Source organism: Periplaneta americana, chromosome 6 (genome assembly GCF_040183065.1).
Source record: "Periplaneta americana isolate PAMFEO1 chromosome 6, P.americana_PAMFEO1_priV1, whole genome shotgun sequence".
In the NCBI taxonomy this organism is placed as follows: domain Eukaryota; kingdom Metazoa; phylum Arthropoda; class Insecta; order Blattodea; family Blattidae; genus Periplaneta; species Periplaneta americana.
The window spans coordinates 131770192-131794852 of NC_091122.1; the positions used below are offsets into that span (position 1 = coordinate 131770192).

At 35.6% G+C, this 24661-nt stretch overlaps 1 non-coding gene across 1 annotated transcript; it reads left to right on the plus strand.

The window, feature by feature from the left end:
• Positions 1-13315: 13315 nt before the first annotated feature.
• TRNAY-GUA (transfer RNA tyrosine (anticodon GUA)) lies at positions 13316-13387 on the plus strand. Its single transcript has one exon. It is a non-coding gene; the product is annotated as a tRNA-Tyr (tRNA).
• Positions 13388-24661: the final 11274 nt, after the last annotated feature.

Sequence of the window (24661 nt, forward strand, 5' to 3'; positions counted from 1 at the left end):
ACAGATTTGACTTTGTGATAGTCTTAATTCCAGGAGCAATATTCTGGAAAGAATAGCAGAACAAAAAAGAATTTCACATTTATTAGGATTAATCTCAAGACCAAGTTCGGACCCAAGATGAATGATTTTCTGTAGATCACAAAGAACATCATAGGAATCTCCAGCTAAAGTCCCATCATCCAAATAAAGAGATTTAATTCACTAGTTAATTTTTGGATGAGGGAGTGGACTGTAAAACAAGAGTAAAGGCCCTAAAGGGTCTCCCTGCTGACAGCCTATTTGTGATAAAATAATTTTTTAATTAATTCATTGAAGTTAATTTAGAAGTTGGCAACATATTTATATCGATTGTAACAACAATAGATATCGATAATAACATTCATACCATTCAACCAATAAGGAAGTTTGCCTCTATAATACATCTGCACCATTAAGGAATTTTAAGAGACAATGACTCATAGTGTTAACAATACATCTATGAAATTAGTACAGTGTTATTTCTTGGGTATTTGGGAATCAAGCAATTATTATACCGGTACTAGAAATATCAGCTTGGAATCTTGAGATGGGCATAGTGTTCAGTTATTTTAAGAAGAGGAACTGTGTGCTAGCCAGAGATATCCTTAGTCTGACTCAAGATCAAGTAAATGCCATACAAGAGAGTTGGAAGTATCTCTATGAGAAATGTTCTTTTTACCGTCTTCAGTTCTTCTTGTGGTTTATGAGCACCAGCTCCCAGTTCAATCACCCAGAATGTGGACCAATGTCATATTTCAAAGACAAGCCACTTGATGTTCTCAGCAAAAACCCTCTATTCAAATATAAAGCCGAAGAATTCTTCAAAGAGATGGATTACATAGTGAAGAATCTTACAAAAGAAAACAGTGATGCTCTAGACCACATATCTCAAATCTATCTGGATAGGAACCAAAGCGGGCAAGACTTCGAAGTTAGTAATAGAGGTTATGTTGTAATTTAGTGTAACTATTTCAACATTATTTAGGACGTCTTCAGAAAACAGTGGTATAGTTAATATGCATTTTCTTTATACTAAGTAAATGGAATTCATTATCTAAGAATCATCATGAATTAAACATATTTAGCATGAAATAAAGGAGAATTGTAAATGTACCGGTAAGACAAGAATTAGAAAATTACGGTACCGGTACTTCATTTTCATTCTTCCATTATAGGCATCACAATTTTGTCAAGGAGTGAGTCATTATTAAAGTTGTTTACAATTTACATTATCGGTACAGATACTTTACATTTTGTGTATTTTATTAAGGGTGTTTGAGAATAAGGTGCTTAGGAAAATATTTGGGGCTAAGAGGGATGAAGTTACAGGAGAATGGAGAAAGTTACACAACACAGAACTGCATGCATTGTATTCTTCACCTGACATAAATAGGAACATTAAATCCAGACGTTTGAGATGGGCAGGGCATGTAGCATGTATGGGCGAATCCAGAAATGCATATAGAGTGTTAGTTGGGAGGCCGGAGGGAAAAAGACCTTTAGGGAGGCCGAGACGTAGATGGGAAGATAATATTAAAATGGATTTGAGGGAGGTGGGATATGATGATAGAGAATGGATTCATTTTGCTCAGGATAGGGACCAATGGCGGGCTTATGTGAGGGCGGCAATGAACCTCCGGGTTCCTTAAAAGCCAGTAAGTAAGTATTTTATTCATCATCATCATCATCATCAATATCATCATCATCAGCATCATCATCAACAGCATGGCTTAGGCCTTTGGCCTGTTCCGGCTTCAAGTATTGTGCTTAGGTGAAATATTAGTGTATTTTATTATTATTATTATTATTATTATTATTATTATTATTATTAAGTCATGGTTATTTATTAATATTATATTATGTTCTAGTAGAACATATTTATGAATATCATTATAAAATCTTTGAAGTGTGATTTTATCACAGCCATCCAATTTTTAACAAACAATAAGTTAAATTTCATATTGTGTTGGCTTCATTTTATTACAAGGTCAGTACTACTATGTGGTAGGTATATCTATAATAAAGATAGCATTGTTGCAAACCGAACGTGTCGTAGCACCAAGCACAGGACAGGGATTATATTGAAGGAAGATTATAAGTTACGAGAATTCGACTACTCATATGTAGACTTTTCCTTAACCTTCTATCGGTCGCTACATTATAATGATAAGAATTGGTCGCAATGTATCATGTTGATACATTTCACTTTGGCCTAAAATAATGGCTATAGAATTTGTGATATATGTTGTTGTTGTTTTCTAATACCAGGCATTTGCACTCCAATATTTTTCAAAGATGTTATCATGGTCAGCCACTGAAGCACAGATTTTGAGGTGTTCTGAATTCATTTCTTGATTTGAGTTGCACAATGGGCAGTTAGGGGACTGATATATTCCAATTTTATGCAGGTGCTTGGCTAAACAGTCATGGCCTGTTGCCAATCTAAATGCAGCAACAGACGATTTTCGTGGTAAATCGGGAATTAACTGTGGATTATGACGCAGAGAGTTCCATTTTTTCCCTTGAGATTGTGTTATCAAATTTTGTTTGTTGAAGTCTAAGGATGTAGATTTAATTAATCTTTTCACAGAGTAATACAAAGATTTAGTACCGGTACTGTAACAGGTCTGTAAGTAGCAGTGCTGCCCTTCTTTGCTAAAGCATCTGCATTCTCATTTCCCAGGATTTCACATTGGGGTGGTATCCATTGGAATACAATTCTTTTATTGAATGTTATTAATTGAGAGAGCACTTTAGTTATTTCGGAAGGTGTATGTCTGGAAACTATTGACAGAATAGCTGCTTTGGAGTCTGACAATATAATTGCATTCTTAAATTTATTGATGTGGCATAGAAGATTCCCGAGACTTTCACTTATTGCAATGATTTCTCCATCAAAACTTGTTGTTCCATATCCAAGAGATCTATAAAGTGAGAAGAGACAGCACGTAACACCTGCACCTGTACCTTGTTCCCTGGAGATCAAGGATCCGTCGGTGTATAAATGCAGCCAGTTTTGTGGAGGGTAAAAGGTATCCCCGTAACATGCCATGAAGGCATTTGGGGGGCATGGAGGTAGAGCCCCATGCTTTCCATGACCTCGGCACTAGAATGAGGTGGTGTGGTCAGCACCACACTCTGACTGCCTTTTACCCCCTGGGAAAGACCCGGTACTCAATTTTATAGGAGGCTGATACCTAATATTAATTGTCTCTAGAGACAACTGTTTCATTACTTCAGTGTTTACTTTTGATTTCAGCAACATTTTAATGAGCTCATTTGAACCATTTTCTTTAAGGACACCATGTTTTTAAGAGTTGGCGGTTGTACTGTCCTTTCTCAACCTCCTATATGAAAGGAGGACCACACCTGTCTTTGGTCAGCGGGTCCTTCGGACCTAGCCGGGAGGGCTTACTTGAGTCCACCGACCGTTCCCACCTCTGCCTCCTGTGAGACGCATCTCTATGCCATGACAGGCTAGCATAGATAATTACCTGTTGGTCCGCGGGAGATATTTCATTTCTCTCCTACCACTCATTTCTGAGAGGCATTCCCCGATCCGCCACCTGGGGACGAGCCCTCTAGGGGTTACAGGTTCCCCCGAGGGAAATAATCATTCAAAGATCCAAAACTAATTCCTGATCTACCTCGAAAATCTGCCGTGGCCATGTTTAGATTGATTACTGGTCATGATTGCCTCAGTAAACACCTCCATCGTATTGGAGTACTGAATTCACCTAAATGCTTACTGTGGACATGGAGATGGAGCACCTGGCTAATTGTGAAACTCTTAGGACATTTGTGGACCTTCCATCAAAATATTGGGAAGCAAGAAGGATGATGACTTCTTTGTTAAATCCAGAGCGCGCGCCATGCGCGCACGCACACGCACACGCACACACACACACAGAGTAATACTACATGCTTTGTAATTTCAATTCATCAGTTTACAATACGTTAGATACTGTAAACTGATGAATTGAAATTACAAAGCATGTAGTATTACTATGTAATGGGGCATGCAGTTAAAAAAAAAAAAACACACACACACACGCACGCACGCACACACACACACACACACTCTCTCTCTCTCTCTCTCTCTCTCTCTTTTGATTTCAGTATTTCTTCTGTTAAATTTAGATTATACTCTATATTTAATAGAGTTAAAGGGTTTGGTTTAATTTGTAAGTTTTCTTTTAAATTCGGGATATTGATTTTCTGTTTTAATTCTTGAACCATGGATATGAAACTTTTTTGAGTTTTTAATCTACAGAGAGGACTGTATGAATGCCAATTGTTTCCTGGTAATCTGATAAGTTTTTCATACTGGATCAGTGCTTTTTCTTCTATTGTAATTTTGATGCTGTTAATATTAGTGTGGAATCTCATAGAATCTATTGGAGTTGTTTTAATTCCACCAGTAATGAGCCTGAGAGCTTGGTTTTGAACATATTCTATATCGTTTATGAAAGGTGAAGTAATTAAAATTTCTCCGCAGTATGTCAACACTGGCTGTATAAACATTTTGTATGTAGTAGTTTTCAAAGTATTTCTAGAGCATCCCCATTTCTTTCCTGCTAGTCTTTTTAGAAGGGAGAATCTTTTACGAGCTTTTTCAGAAATGTGTTTCAAATGGTTGCTCCATGTTAACTTACTGTCAAAAATAACTCCAAGATATTTGGATTCATAAGTTCTAGGAAGGTGTTGGCCATTGCATTGGATATTGAATTCTCTTTCTTTTTTATCAAGTGAAAATATTATTTGTGATATATATTGACATTTATTTTTATTATATATGCGTACTTTAATATGTTTATTTTCACTACGTAATAAATATATTAATTTATGTATATTTCATATCTGAAAAGTTCACGTCAAAATATATAACCATGAATAATAACATCGGTCGCAATGTATCAAAATGATACATGGACTCTGAGAAAGTGTGTCACATATACTCGTACATATTTTAGTAATTGTAATGTTCTTTTTATCATTAATTTTTTTTATTTCAAAATATCAAGTATAACTGTAAATAGATTGCACAATAAGATATTCACCACATAACTTTCATTACTGGTAGCGATTTTACTGTAAAATTAGAGACAAATATTCAGAAATGATAAAAAGAATGCAAACTACAAATAAAGAGTAAAAACACAGAAGTAAAAGTGTAGGCTACTCAGAGAAACATGAAATACCAGTATGTCAGTCTTATGCTGTCAGTTACATTGTCAGTCATCACTCAAGCAATCTTCTTTTTCTTGAAGTCGAGGATAACATTATGTACAGACTTCGGCTGTATGATGGCCACAGACACATCGTTTACAATTTTTGCAAATGATCTTAGTTACTGTAAACTGGGGTTACTTTGAACAGAGAGGAAACTTTGAACATTTTTTCAGAAAATCATATTTAGGTTTCTGCATGCTGCACTTGTTATAGATGGAGGTAAATTATCATAAAATCATTCTCATACCAAATTTACCTCCATGTATAACAAGTGCAGCACGTAGAAACCTAAATATGATTTTCTGAAAAAACGTTCAAAGTAACCCCAGTTTACGGTAGCCTTGTCTTCCGAGACATGTGACAAGGATGCAGAGGCACCATTTCATAGATGGAGTGGAATTTTTATCTCTCATAGCTGGTCTGGCTTCCTCAGCAAGTTATTGTTCACATCAGGTTCTTCATCAATTCCACTCACCTCAGAATCAGAATTACCCATCCTTTCTTCTCCTGGCTCTTCATCCACATCTGTTTCATCTTCACCTTGAAAATCTACTTTTAGTGCGGGATTTTCGTCCTCTACATTGTTATCATTAGAAAGCGGAAAAAAGTCATTTGGATGTGAAGGTAACTACAACGCGACTAATTTGTCTCGTCAGAGGGTTGTTGTTTACGTAAACACAGTAGGTACACTAGAGGCGCGTGCAGGTGCAGACCGGGGGAAATATAAATTGACACACGGAATAACTGAATATTGGTTGTACGTTGATATAACTATTATAATGGCATATTTTGTGTACTTTTCTTTAAACCCTTTAAAGTGAGGATTGTTCAACGTTTTGAATGGAATATTGCAACTTATCATCATTCGACACAAATCCTGGCTAAAGTCATATTTCATATTTGAGGCGGAATTTGAACTTGAACTCTTATTTTCTTCTAACATACGAGCAACATTTTTCATGTGTTTCTGTGTATTACATTGATGTTCTATCGATTGTTTTGTTATCTTTTTTAATGCACACATACAAAACCGACATTTAATTGTTTCACCAGTATCACTACTAAAAATGTGGACACCATATTCTTGTATTAAAGAACACACCCTATGTTTTTTTAACATCTGTCTTCGGCATTATGATCACTTCACTGAACACAAATGAAGAATATGTTTACGTATCTCAATGTTCTCTGTTCATGTACGGACGAGGACTGACTGAGAACGCAGAGTGGCAGTTGTTTTCGGTGTTCGCGTGGTGCTCTCTGCGGACGGCACCGTGTAGTACCTACTTGGGATGCATGCACACCTCATGCCATAGTCTATGCGTACAGTACTTGTAAACCGTAAACATGACTTTTATTTGACTTTTTTCCGCTGTCTAATTATCATAAATTACATTTAGGACCATTTTTAAATCGCCTGGATCTTCTAAATTATATACTTGCCTCTATCTGATCCACTATAGTATGTTGCAGTGTATCAATCTGATACAAGACGCTTACAGTCTCACACAGCTTAACGGCTAAAGCAGTTGAGCGACACTGGCTTGTAGTAAGTATGAAGATAGGAAGGTATAGTAATGGGAAAGCTGCAACAATTTGTGGTAGAAAAAAGTACGCTTGTATCAATCTGATATACATGTGACCGACGGAAGGTTAACTTGCTTTTCAGGTAAAAATTCCCTCTTTTATGGAATGACTGTAATGTGAAATACCTGATATTTATTTCATCCAATTGGCATTCATACAGTCCTCTTTGTAGATTGAAAACTCAAAAAAGTTTCATATCCATTGTTCAAGAATTAAAACAGAAAATCAATATCCCGAATTTAAAAGAAAACTTACAAATTAAACCAAACCCTTTAACTCTATTACATATAGAATATAATCTAAATTTAACAGAAGAAATACTGAAATCAGAAGTAAACGCTGAAATACTGAAACAATTGTCTTTAGAGACATTATTAGTATTAGGTACCCTCCACAAAACTGGCTTCATTTATACACTGACGGATCCTTGATCTCCAGGGAACAAGGTGCCAGTGCAGGTGTTACGTGCTGTCTTTTCTCACTTTATAGATCTCTTGAATATGGAACAACAAGTTTTGATGGTGAAATCATTGCAATAAGTGAAAGTCTCAGGAATCTTCTATGCCACATCAATAAATTTAGGAATGCAGTTATATTGTCAGACTCCAAAGCAGCTATTCTATCAATAGTCTCTAAACACACACCTTCATCTCAAACAGCAGAAATAACTAAAATGCTCTCTCAATTAATATCACTCAATAAAAGAATTGTATTCCAATGGATACCATCCCATTGAGGACTCCTGGGAAACGAGAATGCGGATGCTTTAGCAAAGAAGGGCAGCACTGCTACTTACAGACCTGTTACTAAATCTACGTATTACTCTGTGAAAAGATTTATTAAATCTACATACTTAGACTTCAACAAACAAAATTTGATAACACAATCCCAAGGGAAAAAATGGAACTCTCTGCATCAAAATCCACAGTTAATTCCCGATTTACCACGAAAATCGTCTGTAGCTGCATTTAGATTGGGAACAGGCCATGATTGTTTGGCCAAACACCTATATAGAATTGGAATATATCAGTCCCGTAACTGCCCATTGTGCAACTCAAACCAAGAAATGGATTCGGAACACCTCAAAATCTGTGCTTCAGTGGCTGTTCATGATAATATCTTTGAAAAATATTGGAGTGCAAGAGGTCAAATTACTTTATTGTCAAACGCCTGGCATTAGAAAACAACAACAACATATTTATTTCATAGTTGGTGAAAACCTTGGAGAAGACCTAACCAGGCAATGAACTCAAGCCGCATTCAAACCAATGCCTGAATGCACCCTGAGATCACGAGCCTCACTCCTTACCCTGAGGCTATGCCAGACGATATAAAGCAGTATTCGAGAAATGTTGTTAAAATAATGTAGGCTAATTGAAGTTGTGTTCTGTTGACAGTGTTTGGCATATTCCTTGGTACACTTCCTCAGAGAGAATACTGTCTTGACAGCAATGGCGGAGATAGCATGGATCAAGACCATTAATAAGATAAGCATTTACATGTGGAAATACAAGGGAAAGCATAAACTCACTGTCAACGTGAGTAGATATCAACAGACCGAACCAAAAGTTTTTAAGGATATCACTATCAGCGGTTTAAATAAATCTGAAGCAAGTTTTTTTTACTGTTTGTAGCAAAAACTGAAAAAAAATATATAAACACATAAGCATGATGTGATGAAAATTTCTTAAAATGTTCATTCTGAAATACGTTTATGTTTATGTAGTTTACAGAAGAACACTAAATGTAAAAATTTGAAGAATTAAAATAACTTATATAACTGTTCCACATCTTGATTACACAACTTTCAACACTAGATCACTTCGGAATATATAGTTTAAATTGCTTTCACATGTTAAATATTAGGTTACGGTACCTTGTTGACTAGTTTCAGCCTGTTGTGGGCTATCTTCAGAACTTGAGTTCTGAAACTAGTCAATAAGGTATCGTAACCTAATATTTAACACGTGAAAGCAATAAACTATATATTCCGAATATAACTTTTCGTTGTCATTATTATAGATTCTGTATATTATAGAAAACTACACTACAGTAAAAAACCTCATTAATACGTTACCAAGAAGACAGCCCTTATGAGGCAACAAGGCCAGGAGATAATGGGGTAGAATGGCCAGTTTCTTTCCCCCACCATTGCATACATCGCCGACTAGCTACATATTACCCACTAATCAAACTTCAGATGTATACAAACAATTTGTTCTTCCTCTGACATATATCGTCAAATGAGATGTAGCTACTACCTGATAATAGATGTAGGCTACTTATCAGCCAGAACCTCAATCAGAGGATATTTAATATATAATCCTGCATAATTCTACACTATTGTACTGGTAACATTTCCAAATCCTGCTTGCAGTATTTTTTTCAGAGCAGAAATGATTAAAAAAATGTCGTATAAATTGTTAAACTTGTAATGTGTTAAACGCATAGTGAAAAAATATGTTGCTGGGTAAAGGTAAAGGTAAAGGTATCCCCGTCACATGCCATGAAGGCACTTGGGGGGGCATGGAGGTAGAGCCCCATGCTTTCCATGACCTCGGCACTAGAATGAGGTGGTGTGGTTGGCACCACGCTCTGACCGCCTTTTACCCCCAGGAAAGACCCAGTACTCAATTTTATAGGAGGCTGAGTGAACCTCGGGGCCGTTCTGAAAGTTTGGCAACGAGAAAAAGTCCTGTCACCACCTGAGATCGAACCCTGTTGCTGGGACTGTATTAAAGGTCATTGCAAAAAATTTATCCTCTACCTGGAAAAATTGTCCAGTGGGCACTGTTGGAAGTTGCACTTACTGGTACTTTCCTTTGTATGAAAGGATTTTAACACTCGAAAGTCTCTCTATCAAGACATTCCTGTCATTTCTGTAAAATTTAGTCATCCTTTGAATTCTGTGGAGTGTGCAGTAAGTTTGCAATGCAAAATGGCATAACAACCTGTGAAATGAATGCCCTTTTATAACGGATGATGACGAAGATTTGGCTCCTGTACAGGAGAAGCTGAGGGAAGTTAAAATAGAGGATTTTATGTCAGTTGACAATGATCTAGTGATAACAGAAATCCGCGGTGTTGATGACATGATTGTGGATCATGCTACCACTACTGTGCTCCAACCACGAGAAAGTCTTTGCGGAATGAAACGCAGTGGGGTAATGCTGTGAATGAATGTTGATGTCATAAGATGACATAAGGTCACACACGTGGGTACTCGTATCTCTATTGGCTCGCTCTCACAGCACAAACAATAACATTGATGCACACATATTTATACTACCCTAGTTACAAAATTAGATCACTGTTAATCTCCTGGTCTTTTAATCCCTCCATACAGGAAATAACATATGCAGGAGAGCGCATGGTTTTTAAACTGACGTTATAACGATAATATTATCTATCTACTTCGCTCCAATAGATGACGCAGTAGTAAGCACATTCCTTTCACGGTTGATCTCCTGGTTGGAGAACAGTAACGCCACAGTGATGAAGAAATTGAATCTGCAGAGGAAAGTTCCCCACACCGAAAGAAGCCCTCAGAGCAGTAAATGTGTTTCCGCAAATTCTTTAGTGTTGCCCCTAGCAGTGTATCAAGTGAAGTTGTCTGTAGTTCTTTGAACTGCATAAAAATGTTACTACAGTAGAGCTTCGACTATCCGAAACAATTGGGGACAGAAGTTGTTCGGATAACTGATTTTTCGGATAACCGATCATTTACGAAAATAAATTGTATCGGTGTCATAGGAGCAGTATGAAACAAAGAAACACTGATATTAAACACAAAACTGTACATGCAGTATATATTTTGTATCATACGTCTTACAAATAACACAGAGAACTGACTAGCCTATTTGACATGTTCAAAATGGTCATTAAAGTAGGCCTACAGTTTAGGAAAAGAAGTCCAAACTATTTTTTTTTCTTCATAGCTGAGACTCGCTTTTTTTGCCGCTAAATCCCGCAAACCGCGCTAGCGAAACTCTACATGGCACACTCGCAAATTCAAATTTTCCGACTGGAACATTTTCAGTAAACCGAATGTTTCGGTTGATAGGTATTTGGATAATCGATGCTCTACTGTATTCATAACAGTAGTACAAACACGTGACAAAGAATAATCAAAGATTTTTTCTTATGAAATGAGTTCTTATTTGCATTTTGCACTGTAACTAATGCACAGTAAAATATGTTTCCTATGAAGTGGTATCTGAATTGTTTTCCCCATTTCATAAATCATTTCCCATTTATAGCGCTGTCCCACTTATTACATTCACCTGAAGGTCACAGTCTCTTAATGAGCACATTTGTAGTGTAGTGTCATATCTCCTATCTTTGTAAGCATACTCCCACCCCCGCACGCACACACACACACACACACACACATACACACACACTTTTGATTAAACTAACACTCAACAACACAGCCCATTCATAGAACACCAATATAGCGCGACATATTATTGTGACAATAGGCTACAAGGCTAGCCTCGTTTAGCACAGAGATCTAGAGAATGAATACCCCCTCCCCAGCTCTCCCTCATGCTTACGAGCCATGCCTTTAGAGGCATTTTTATAAATTCTCTAATTAAAGAAGCAATTTTACATTAATCGGATCCTGGAATGACTGCCAACAGTGAACTTAATATGTGGAAGAATCGGAACTAAACCAAGTGTTACAATACATCGTTATTACGAATTTATAGGCATAATGTTACAAGTATAATGAATCAAAATTTTTTGAGTACAATAAGCCTCAAAAACCTCTTAAGAGCTTCATCACTGGTAACCCTAGCCGTAACATTGTGGACTAAGGCATCAACCCTGGACTTGAGTTACGGAATGAGCGCTGGTTCGAGTCCTCGTGGGGGAGGGATTTTCTCATGAAATTTCGATCAGGGTATGGGATCAGTGCCCATCGAGCATCATAATGAATTTGATGAGCTATGCTAAGTAGCGAAATCCGATTTCAAAATCCAGTTATAATGGCTGGGGGAATCATTGTGCTGACCACGTGATACCTCTTTACTGGTTGGATGATCGTTCACTTCTACTGAGACATGTGTATGTGACGCCAGCAGTCAGCTAGTCCGTCTTGACCTTTCATGCCATAGATTACTTAAAATTTTATACAGACCACACATCAAGGAAAAAAATAGTTTCAGCACCTAATTTTAACAGAATCAAAAATGGTTATAGATAATATCATTAGCTATAACAGCACGAAAACACTCGGAATAACTGAAATACGAAATTTGATTGAAGTAGTAAGAGCAAGAAATGGTTAATTCGTTCTGACATAGATTTCTGCTCATGTTAGAAAAGTAGGAAATAAGCTTACAGTTTGCAGATCGACAGTAACATCATAATGTGAACTCACAAGGTAGGCTTACATAAGCAAATTAATAACATAAAACAACATTATGTAAGAGAGCATAAGGTTAACTTACTACAAAAAAAAAAAAACAATAATATGTCAACAGAAAAATTAGGAATGATATACGAAGTTTGCCAAGAAAGACAGAAGTTACTCCCTTCAGGTTGGAAATGTCTGACTTAACACCTGTACAGTATAAAATGTGCTCCAGCTGATAAATGTATGAAATGCAAGATGCAGTGCAGAACAAGAACTACCTGAAGATGTGCAAAGAACTTGGAAGTGACAACATAGCTGGTAAGTTAGAGGGAAAATAATGCAAATTACCTAATTCCAATGTCATTGGACATTAACAACAAGAACAATACTTTACTATTATTTTTTTAACTCATTATTTCATGAAACTTGTATGTTTAAAAATCTATGACTAGAAGTCTAAAGGTAAGAAGGCTACTTGTAGGATTGTGTCAATCTTTTTAGTTCCTGCAGGTTCTTTCTTCTATTGTTTACTAATTTTTCTATGTACTATTCCCATTCCATTCTCAATTGTTCTCATTATTAAACAATCATGGCAGAAAAAAAATATTACAATGTTAAACATTGAGAAATGAATGAGGAATTATTTGTCTCAGAAAAAGTATATTATTTTAATGTACCAAAGTACATATGATATTTCCATGCAGATATTCTGCGTCATCATATGATGAAAGAGTAATGGAATGGAGAAAAATTCCCTCCGGTGCCGGGATTTGAACCCGGGTTTTCAGCTCTACGTGCTGATGCTTTATCCACTAAGCCACACCGGATACCCACCCCAGCGTCGGACAGAATCGTCTCAGTTTAAGTTCCAACTCTTGGGTTCCCTCTAGTGGCCGCCCTCTGCACTACGTCATAGATGTCTATGAACGTAGGACTGAAGTCCACACATGTGCTGAGGTGCAACCAGTCACTCATAACGAGTGCACCTCAGCACATGTGTGGACTTCAGTCCTATGTTCATAGACATCTATGACGTAGTGCAGAGGGCGGCCACTAGAGGGAACCCAAGAGTTGGAACTTAAACTGAGACGATTCTGTCCGACGCCGGGGTGGGTATCCGGTGTGGCTTAGTGGATAAAGCATCAGCATGTAGAGCTGAAAACCCGGGTTCAAATCCCGGCGCCGGAGGGAATTTTTCTCCGTTCCATTACTCTTTCATCAGAAAAAGTAACTCAACATACAATAGAAAATGTACTAAATGTAAATTGATGCTAATGCTACAATTCAAATTACTGGGGTGGGCATAAGTGTACAGTATGGAGACAAAGGAAAACTGAATTACCGGTAAATTCCACTATAGTATATAGTTTTATGAAGAAACATGTAACACTGAATATTACTATTACTATCTAGAAAGGTTCAAATTGTTGGCCTTCGGCATTTACACACTCTTGTAGTCTAGATTTGACACTCTCACACACTTGACAACACAGATCTTTATTTCCATCAATTTCTTGGCATGCCTCTCTTATGAACAGAATCATATCAACAGTACGTGGTCTTCTTGCAAATACCTTACTGTATCTTTAACAACACCCCAGAAAAAGAAATCCATAGGAGTAAAAACTGGAGATCTTGTAGGCCAGTCAATTGACCTCGTTGTTCATGGAAATTAAACATTAACAATTAGTAAACAAAGACAAACTGAGCAAAGCTGGGAAACTTAATATAGAGAAATTTTTCTGTAGCCACAAACATATGGTCAAAATACTCATCTCAGTCCATCTAATATATATATATATATATATATATATATATATATATATATATATTAACGACTGTATACCGACTTATGCCCACCCCTGTATATTTCTGATTGTCTTAAGAATAATGGTGTTAGATTTGATGATTTACCTAGAGGGACAAGGTGAGCAAATTAATGTATGTTGAGTCTTATTTTAATCAAACAATAAAAATCTTAATTATAAAAGGTAAAGATAAAATTCAGCATGTTAAGTTGCCATTGTAAATTAAAACTGAACTTAAGGGGCTAATTTCAAAAGTGAGGTTATTTGGTTTCTACTCACTCAGTTAAATTGACAGAATTATGGAACCGAGCAGGCATTACAAAACTGCCTTACTACTTTACTATAGGTATTTGCTGCAATGCTTGGAGATATGTTTTGATGTGCATTTACTGTCAGATTTCCTAACTTTGTTAAAGTTATGTAAGCAATGGTCATTTCTGTGTTAAGTCAAAGCCTTCTATGAAGTTTTCATTCATTTGTTTACAATGATAGGCTTTAGAGTATAGAAGCTTTGGGCTTTAATAACATTATGGCTTCTGAATGATGAAAAATATTATTTTAAAGTTTAATTAACTTGTATGGTCTAGAAAATGTAATTTTTTTTGTCAAGACGTGGCAGTGCAAGAGAAGAGTGTATTTGTTATCTCTATACTGACAATGTACCGGTAAGTAGATTTAATACTAAGAAATATATCATTTCAGAATGGGTAAGTAGATTTAATAATATGAAATATATCATTTCAGAATATAATTTTTAATACCAATACAAAAATTAACAAAAATATGCTACATCTGCGTTAAAATCTGTTAGTCACAAGAATCCTTTAAGATAATTTTTATTTATTTGTCAGACAAATTTATACATCAGACGACAGTGCATTTGTAACTAGAAAATTAAATTTGATTTTAAGACATACTGTAAATAGAATTTATTTTTGTAACTTACATAATTCAATATTTCCGATAGTGTTTCGTATTTTGTGCTGAAATGTACGAACACTGCCATACAACGACGCATGTACCACGAAACAGGTGCAAGACTGTAACAATAAATACAAGAATAGATTTAATTATGATATCTGAATACTACAAGGTTAATTATCACATGTATAGAAGACGAAACAATGTGAGATTTGAAGGAAAGTTTTTAAAAATAATATTTGAAAACGCAAAGACACTATCAGCGACAGATTTTCAGGAGAGGCAAGGGAGGTCATGCCTTCCGTAATATTTTATCAGAATACAATATGACAGTATTAATTGCAGCTGAATTAAGATCATAGACAAGTTATAGCATATGACGGACATTTTACCTTTTATATTAATTTTATTATTCAATATGAATAATATTTAAATTACATGACGCCGACCACATCCGGCTGGTGATGCCCGATCGCTATAGCCAGTACAAATAATTCGTACCGAAAAAAAAAACAGATAGAACTGTAACCTTTACAATTGACATCAAGGGAAGACAGCGGAGACAACTATGTGATTCTTCTTCCTGGTAACCATGACAACAGCAGTTCAACCAATAAGATAGCTGGTTAGTGGAGTTTTTAAACCTAACTAGAACCCATGAGAGGAGGCGAATTTGGAGAAATCCTACTCACCGCTGACAAGTGAAGTGCTAGTCTCGACTGCTTTCGGCCATGTTCTGCTGTATTGGCAAACTCTCTCTCTTTCTTTCTCCCTGGCTTTAGAAAATCGCGTCATGTATTGTTAGTTTTCTCTCTGTGTGTGGAAGTTTTGTTTTAGGTTGGCAGAAGTTTTTTTCTTGTGTGCTAGTGTTACTGTTATTTTTTCTTTTGTGTTACGAGATATATATTTATTTATACAGTATATTAAATATTGATAGTTTATAAATAATTTCAGATTTATCTTCTAGTACCTAGTAGATGTTCAGTCTGTTATGACCTAATTGTTTGCGGATGAACCCTGATAGATGGCCAAAACAAATTCTGTTGTGTGTTCCAAAAGGACGCCGAAATTTAGGAAGACCTAAAAACTGAAGGCGCACATGGGGTTAAAAATTAATAAAGAGAAAACTAAATATATGAGAAACGTAAGACCAAGTGGCGTTTGTAATAAAGATATTATAATAAATGGACAGAAATATGAGGAAGTAGATTCTTTTAAATATCTAGGAGTTATAATTACCCAAGAAAACACTGCAGATGCGGATATGAGGCAAAAAATTGCTGGGGGAAATAGATGCCTGAGAGCCCTTAACAAAACTTTGAGAGCAAGATGCATAAGTAAAGAAGCAAAACTTACATTATATAAAACAGTCGTAAGACCAATTGTGCTTTATGGCAGTGAAACTTGGACTCTGTCGAAGAAAATGGAACAACAACTGATGACATGGGAAAGGAAAATTCTAAGGAAAATCTATGGTCCTAAATATGAGAATGGGCACTGGAGAATTAGATATAATACAGAACTGAAAACTCAATATAAATCTCCAGATATTGTTGCTGAAATCAAAGCCCGTAGGTTGGAATGGTTAGGACATGTAATCAGGATGAATGATCAGAGAATACCAAAAAAGATTCTAAACACAAAACCAGAAGGCAGGCGCAATATTGGCAGACAGAAACTAAGATGGTTGGATGGAGTGGAGGAAGATTTGAGGACTCTAGGCGTGAGAAGATGGAGGCAGAAGGCTCTGGTTGGACAGGAATGGACCAAGATCCTAAGGGAGGCCAAGGCTAGACTACAAGGGCCGTAGTGCCAAAGAAGAAGAAGAAGAAAAACTGCTGGCTTGAGATCGTGACTGATCCACAAGGATCTAATACTTGACAGTGAATAAGATGATGATGATGATGATGATGATGATAATAATAATAATAATAATAATAATAATAATAATAATGATAATAATAGTAATAATAATAATAATAGTGCATTATAAATTATAGGTACATCGTGAAAAGAATTTATGACACTAAAAGCAGGAAGTAGCATTTGCAGTTAGTTTTTCGAATGATATGCAGCACGTAATTCCTAATGCTGATAACATAAACTCTCCTTTAAGTTCACAACAGATAACGTATCAAGCAAATAAATTGTTTGAATGAGGATTCTGGCGAACATCTACAGTATAATAAAAAGAAATGAACAGCACTTTTAGAATTAAAATGGAATCATACTTTTCATTAGAGGTGGGGTTCTGGAATCCACACATGGTTGGACATAACCTTTACTATTTCTTAGCATGGATTATTTCCGTTAGGAAGAAAACATCTCTTATTTACGGATTGTAAAAATATTCTGATGAAGGCAAAATTACTAGTTTGAATATTTTTTTTCTTTTGTCAATGTTTTTTAATGCATGCCAATATATTATCGATTGAAAATGTCTCTACAGAGTTTCGTGAGACCACAGAAGTCGTTAATGCACGAAATAAGAGCAAATTAGAAGCAATAGGACGCAACATGCCTTTCTAATACTACAATGTATGGTATGGTATAGTATGGTGTGGCATATAATAAAAGCTTTTTACTTGGTTATTTAACGACGCTGTATCAACTACTACGTTATTTAGCAAATTAGAAGCAATAGGACGCAACATGCCTTTCTAATACTACAATGTATGGTATGGTATAGTATGGTGTGGCATATAATAAAAGCTTTTTACTTGGTTATTTAACGACGCTGTATCAACTACTACGTTATTTAGCGTCGATGGGATTGGTGATAGCGGAATGATATTTGGAGAGATAAGATCGAGGATTCGCCATATATTACTTGACATTCACTTACGGTTGGGAAAATCCTCGGAAAAAACCAACCAGGTAAACAGCCTAAACGGGAATCGAAACCGCGCCCGAGCGCAACTCCGGATCGGCAGGCAAGCGTCTGACCCGACTGAGCTACGCCGGTGGCTAATGGAAGTTAAGGATGGAATAGTCCTCACGTAATAATTTAGCCACGAAATGGCAGATAGATATTACCTGCAATGCTCTCTTAGGGCCGGGATTTCCTTACATGCCATGAATTTGTAACAAGGATGTGTACCAGAGTCACTTCCCTCTCGGAGGAAGCCATCCTAAGAAATTAACCGCTCTTTAAATTCCAATGCCATCAGCCGAGTTCTAACTTACGAAATTCGGTGATCCATGCTAACTGCCAGACTACGTAGAATAACTAGATCACAGTATTTAAGATATCTACAAGTAATTTAAAATTATAGATTATTTAGTTCTGAATTTTATTTTCTTCTACAATAAAAGAAATTAGAAGAACTTAATTATTGACGTTGATATAGAATCTTAACATGCTTCACTGATCAGAAATACGGCAAAGGTCGTTCTGAGTTCTAATGTTATGGTACGAACTCATGATGAATTCCCTAGATATCACCCCGTACAGTAATTCATTTTATGCTGAAGAGATTGTGGTTTACAGTAAGAAATAATGGTTACTAAGCCACGTATCCACGAAGCGAGACTGCCACGCGCAGCAGCCTCGCTTGTTGTTTGCCTCGCGGTTTTGTTCTTTCGGTTGCGAGGCAAGAACGCAAAGCAACGTGAGCCACCAGTTAGTGCGCGGCAATTGTGGCAATAACATCTGTTTGCATGATGGTATCTTTACCAATCAACATAGGGCGAGTTAATGATTGCGAGGCACCTTTGATCGGGTCCAAAAACCTACTGGAATTGGCTTACGGGTGGGATAGCCGCGCACTATTGTGAGGTAAGATATCCACTGAGCGAAGCAAACATCATGAGGCGGCCTCGCTTTGTAGATACGCGGCTTAAGAAAAATATACACGCAACCTTCAATGTTTTGTACAATTAATTATTTGAGGATGTCTGTCAAATGTTATGATCCGAAATCATGACTAATTATTTAATTACCGAATTGTTGTTTAGTCAACTGTCCGAAGACAGGTCTGAACCTCATAAGTGATACCAAGAATGCGCCATTTATGAGGCAACTAAGCCAGGAGATAATGAGTTAGGTTGGCCAGTTCCTTTCCCCGTCCATTGCATACACCGCCCACTAGCTACATAGGGCTATTACACTAGTCAGACTTCAGATGCATACAAACAATTGTTCTTCCTCTGACGCATATCGTCAAGTGAGATGTACTGCCTCATAATAGATGTACAGTAGTGACAAAAAAACCGGACCGACCCTTGTAGCTGAGTTCAGAGCCTTGTTCACTCCAGAGCACGATAGACTGGTAACTAAGACTTTCGTGGTTCGAATCCTGCCTGGGAAGGAAACTTTTTTTTGTTTCTTATTCAAATTTATTCCCAATAATTTTCAATTGCAGCGATATTTTACTACTTAATTAACTTATTATTCCTAGAACATGAATTTTACTAGCTATCGAAAACTACTGGGAATAAATTTGAATAAGGAAAAAAAAAAGTTTCCTTCCCAGGCAGGATTCGAACCACGAAAGTCTTAGTTACCAGTCTATCGTGCTCTGGAGTGAACAAGGCTCTGAAATCAGCTACAAGGGTCGGTCCGGTTTTTTTTTTCTTTTCCACTACTGTACGTATCAGTCAGTCTCAATCAGTGGATAAATTACCGAATAATAAACTATATATATTACCTTGTTTTCAACGTTTTGTACAATTATTTTAAAGTGTTTGTCAAAGCAAGTTATATTAATATAGGTTTTTGCGTTTCCTCAAAACAGAATGTAACGCTAACGATGGGGTGTGGACTTTGCACAAGAAAAGAGAAAAGCACCACGCAGATGACGGCTTCACCTTCTGCCGGAACATACGATTTGACGTGTGAAGAGAAATATGATATTTTAAAAGTATGGCGACAAGTGGAGCGAAATAAACAAATGCATTATAAGAATTTCTGCTATGTGTAAGTTTTAAGAATGTACGACGATTTGTCCCAAGCAAATGGTACCAGTAACTTTCGTTCCTTGTCCTTTGTGAAACGATGTTTTGTGGGCAGTGAAATGGTTATCATGTTAATAGTAGTTTTTATGATTTCTCAAAGACTTTCGACACAGTTTCACATGCAACTCTTTTACAGAAGCTTAAATATTATGTATTATTATAATGTACATATGATATTTCCGTGTAGAAATTCTGCGTCATCATATGATGAAGGATGAGTGGAACGGAGAAAAATTCTCTCCGGCACCGGGATTTGAACCCGAGTTTTCAGCTCTACGTGCTGACGCTCTATCCACTAAGCCACACCGGATTCCCATCCCGATGTCGGATCGAATCCTCTCAGTTTAAGTTCCACCTCTCGGGTTCCCTCTAGTGGCCTGCCCTCATGCACTGCGTCATAGATGTATGACAGTGGCACAATGTCCACACATGTGCAGAGGTGCACTCGTCATGAGTGACTAAGTGGCCGGGATCCGACGGAATAAGCGCCGTCTTAAATCACTAAGTGATTATTTTTCGCATATCATATATTATTATGATGTACCGAAGTACATATGATATTTCCGTGCAGAAATTCTGCGTCATCATATTATGATGAAGGATGAGTGGAACAGAGAAAATTCTCTCCGGCTATGGTTTTATGGTTTTAATGGTCTTGGTGTAAACATTTTAGGTTCTTACTTCTTATTTGAATGATAGGCATCAATCTGTTTTTGTAAATGGTAAAATGTCACTGTGTCAAGTATTAAAACATGATACGCCTCAAGGTTCTATTTTGGAACCTTTATTGTTTATTATTTATGTCAATGACCGTCTTCACTATATTCGTGATGGATGTTCAGAGTCTTATATGTTTGCTGATGATTTAGCTATTAATACTATTCTTAAAAATAGTGACATATTATCTATGAAACTTGCTGATGTATCAAGTAAGGTTGTTGATTGGTGTAGTGCGAATAACCTTATGATTAATTCCAATAGAACTGAAAATTTAAATTTTGGTATAAGTCATCTTACTACTGTTAGTGATACTGCTGTTAGGTTTCTACTCATGCTCTCTTTACATTACAGAAGAGAGCTTTAAGATTAATTTTTGGAGTCCCAATTATGGCTCATTGTAAACCTCTTTTTATGAGGTCAAAACTTTTGACATTGCCGTCAATGTATGTATTGGCCTGTCTCCTTTACGTTCGAAATAATACAAATAATTTAATAGCATGTACTTATGTTCACAATTATTCTACAAGAAATAATACAACTTTATATATTGACAAATGTAAGTACAGTATTACTCAAAATAGTTTTCTTTATTTTGCTTTGAAATCATTTAATAGTTTATCTATTGATATAAGGAATCTCCCGTTCTGAGTGTTTAGCAGTTTTGTTGGTAAATTCACTATATGATACAGAAGACTTTTTTTTATTAATATTCATGTATTTTAATTTGTATTTTATGACGATGCCATAGGTTGTACATGTTTTAGCAAAATATCTACGTGTCTGTCTGCTTGTAAGCCTGTCTAGTTATTGTTAATATCTATTAAAATTGCGTTTTTAATTATTTCTGTAAATTAACTTAAAATAGATATTAATAGCTAGCTTTCTCACAAGTGCAAAGACTGAATGAAGGTGGATAACTCAGTACAACCACTTAATGATATTTATTAAATTAAAAGATAGACGAATGGATTTTACATAAATACAGTAGAGCATCAATTATCCGAAACAATTGGGGACGGGGGTGTCCGGATAACTGATTTTTCGGATAACCGTCATTCACGAAAACAAATTGTACCGGTGTCATAGGAGCAGTATGAAACAAAGAAACACTGATATTACACAGTATGTAAAGGATGTAAATGATATTTTGTTATTGAAGTGTTGTATCAGTGAAGAATTATGTTGTGTCAGTGAAGTGTGTTGTGTCAGTGAAACGTGTTCCTGTCAGGGAAGCTTTATAGTTTATAGTGGCAGTGCAAAGTATTTGAACAGTGAAATGTTTTTGAAGTGTTAGTGAAATCAGGATAGAATCAGTGAAATGTGTCATAGTTCCAGTGCAGTGAGTGAGTTGACAGCGCAATGAGTGTAATGTGGAAAGGTACTTGTGCAGATATGAACATATCATACTCGTGGATTTTAGTTCGAACTTAGATTTAAGATACAAATTAGATTTATTTTAAATGTTATTTTAAGTGATCGTGCTTCATTTAATTTATGATATTCCTATTACTATTATTATTATTATTATTATTATTATTATTATTATTATTATTATTATTATTATTATTATAAATTATTGTTAGTATTAATTATTTGGATTAATTATTGGTATTATTATTAACTGTATTTTTAATTAATAAGTTTATTATTGTCATTATTGAGTGTAATTAGTTACCACTGCCACCGGGTATAAGTTATACCCATTGCAGTGTGAATAAATACATACATACATACACAGTATATATTTTGTATCACAAGTCTTACAAATAACATAGAGAACTGGCTAGCCTAGTTTGACGAGTTCAAAATGGTCATTAAAGTAGCCTAGAGTTTAGTAAAAGAAGTCCATTTTGTTTGCTTCAGAGCTGAGATTCGTTTTTTTTTTTCTTTTTTTGCCGCTAAATCTCTCTAATATCGCTAACAAAACTTCTACATGGCCCGTTCGCAAATTTGAATTTGCCGACTCGATGTTCTACTGTAGACCTAATCTGTATTCTGTAGAACAATTAAGTTATTATGAATATTTATGTATTTGTCTTGTTGATGAGCCTATGTTAGTGTGAAAACACATACTGATGAAATGGCAGCTTATTTGACGCTATATTACATTTGGGCCAGTTTCAATTATATTTTTTATATGTTGTATGTATTAATCTAGTTTCTTTCGCGGAAAAATGGTTAGGTTTACCTCATTACTTACTCTTATCTAAGTAGTACACAAGCGTTCAAAGATCTCTGACCAAGAATTTTCTGATCGTGTAAGCGAACTTTCTAACGACGGGATGAGTCTGAACCAAAGATATAACAACATGAACAAACTTTGAAATAGTTCCGCTAGTTTTCAATAGATGGCACTATTATTGCGACGGTTAAACCAAAGACGTTATAATAGTCTGCGCATGTTTACGCCGCCATGCTACTGGTAGAAATAGAGCGGTAAACACGATTGTCATATTTCTCCTTTGTTTTGTCTCGGGTGTTTTTAGTGAATAGTGTGAAAGTAATGGCAATATAATTTTGAAAGATGATATATTATCGCCGCGGACTCATGCTTAACATGTCGGCATCATACAATAACGTGCGGTGTGGTTTAAAAAAATAATTTTGCCGACCGATTGTTGCTCTGTAGGTTTCACTCTAAGCGTCACGTTGTCACGTCTACTTTCTCGATAAGAATAAGCACTAGTTTGTTATATTGTTAAATGGCTATTATTATTATTATTATTATTATTATTATTATTATTATTATTATTATTATTTCATATACGAGTACGTTGGCTTTCTTAACTCTTAATAATAACTCTATAATAATAATAATTTTTAATCACATACCTTAATGTTCGTCCTCAGCACAAGACATTGCAACCTCGGGTTTAGTCCACGTGGATTAGACAAGTAAGTGTCATTTAATAATAATTGAAGCAGCTTATTGGTTGCATTATTGAAATTGAGGCGAGTGATTGGAGCGGCGACACAAGAAATTGAAAACAATAATACAATTAAATTTCAAAGACCTGCCGAACGCATGAGGCCGCTCAAAGACCTGCCGAATGTTAACCATGAGAGCGCGGCGATAATACCATCCCTGTTTAATTTTCCAAGCTATTTGCAAAAGGTACGATATAATATTATCTCTGTTGTTACAATATCAATATCATTAAAAATAAATCAGTAGTTTACTACAATAAAGAATACTTAATTGTTAGTACAGGTATATCAGACTGTAGAGAAATCCCACTGAGTGAATTATTTAAACTTACACATCAGATGTTAAAACATTAGTGGAAAGATAACTTTTTGTTTTTATTATGTAAATGAATTTATCTGCAAGATAATAAACTTTCATTCAAGATCCATATATGGATAAATAAATATACAGATAATAAATAAATAAATAAATAGCTATAATAGCTAAGCCTCCTTTGTGAATTTATGATTCAGAGTTCACCTATAAATAACTCTTTTACATTTTGCCGGATATATTTTATTAACAAAAGCAAGGAATGGCATCTTATTGATATTGCATATGTGCATAAAAATTATGTACCATCACTCCGCAAGCAATGATAATATATCTATTTTATTTATTTAAAATAAAAATACAATATGTAAAAAATCCACACATAAAAAGTATGTGGTTTTTTTTATCTTGCATAAAGTGATTGTTTAGTTTTTAGGTCTTCACGTTACCTATTGTTTGCAATGTATTAGGTACCGATACTTTTTATAATTGATAGCATTCCCTTTATTAATTGAAGAATGAATTCAATGTAATTTGACTACCTTCGCATATTATATTTTGCCAGATTACCTATGTCCTGTGGTCTAAAAGTACCGGTAATATAATTTATTTTTGATTCTCTAAAACTTAACAAGTCTATACTGATTATCGCATATTTATTTCACTTAGGAATTTGATTATAACAAGAACTTGTGTAATCAAGGTGCATATATTTATGTCTTGTGATCTAAGAGTTAATATGTTAATATAATTTTAGATTCTCTGAAACCTAACAATTTGCTGATTATCGTAAAATTATACAATCTATAATGTGTA